This window comes from Mauremys mutica, unplaced genomic scaffold (assembly GCF_020497125.1).
Source record: "Mauremys mutica isolate MM-2020 ecotype Southern unplaced genomic scaffold, ASM2049712v1 Super-Scaffold_100127, whole genome shotgun sequence".
NCBI classification, from domain to species: Eukaryota; Metazoa; Chordata; order Testudines; family Geoemydidae; genus Mauremys; species Mauremys mutica.
The window spans coordinates 9,414-10,360 of record NW_025423275.1 but is presented as its reverse complement, the minus strand read 5'-3'; the positions used below and the strand labels follow the sequence as shown (position 1 = coordinate 10,360).

Sequence of the window (947 nt, the reverse complement as noted above, 5' to 3'; positions counted from 1 at the left end):
CCCAAGGAAAGTGGTGGATTCTAATTCTAATTCCTTATGAATATTCTGTGTGTTTGTGTCTGCAGGGGAGGAACATGCTCTATGCTCAGATGACTTTATTCCTCCAGCCTGCAAGGACAGAGGGGATGTCAAGGAGTTGCTCCTTCAATCCCCCCCACACAAAGGCCCTTCTTAGGAAAGGCAAAAACCTGGAGACAAAGAGTAACACTGAACAAGACTCCAGAGAGACAGATTTTTATAACCACAGTGAGAAGCTTTTCACCTGACCAGTGACTTGAACCCTGGACCCTCAGATTGAAAGGCTGATGCTCTGCCAACTGAGCTAGCCAGGCTCACATATGAAAGAAACACGTTGGTGCAGAGGTGAAGCCAGTCAAGAAAAAGGGAGACAGCCACAATAGGGGAAACCTGCTGCTCTCTCTCTCTTCCCAACCCTGGCCTGGCTGGGTATTAGTGCTTGTTAAAAAGAGGGGAAAATATCGGCATCTACGAGCCATTCATAGCTGTACAAGACTCAGGCACAATACAGAGGTGCCCAACTGCAAGTGCCTAATGGTTGGATTGGCTAATGCAGCCTGTAGACGTCCAGGGCACTCTGGGATATAGAGCCAAGTGTCCATCATCATCATCATTTCAAAGGGATAATGATAATGGTAGCAAGGTTCACAACTGACTCAGCAGTTGCATACAAAGGTGCATGTTTGGCAGTTACATTGGCTCAGGTTGGCCACCCCAGTCTAGATGTAGAAGTTACAACATTTAAACTTGAAAGAGGGGCCAATTTCCCCATCATTTCCCACCTTTACATCCAAACACGATGAAGGTAGCAGATAGAGCCAGAGCAGGTTGTCTATGGGACCAAGTATATGCAGAGTATCCTCGACAGAGGTTTGTTCAACCTGTTCTTAAAAACCTCTGAGGACAGAGACACCACAGACGCCTTTGGG

General features: G+C 47.0%; 1 non-coding gene across 1 annotated transcript; it reads right to left on the bottom strand.

Moving 5' to 3' along the window:
* Positions 1 to 259: 259 nt before the first annotated feature.
* On the bottom strand, positions 260 to 332 carry TRNAE-UUC. Its single transcript has one exon. It is a non-coding gene; the product is annotated as a tRNA-Glu (tRNA).
* Between the last annotated feature and the right edge of the window lie 615 nt (positions 333 to 947).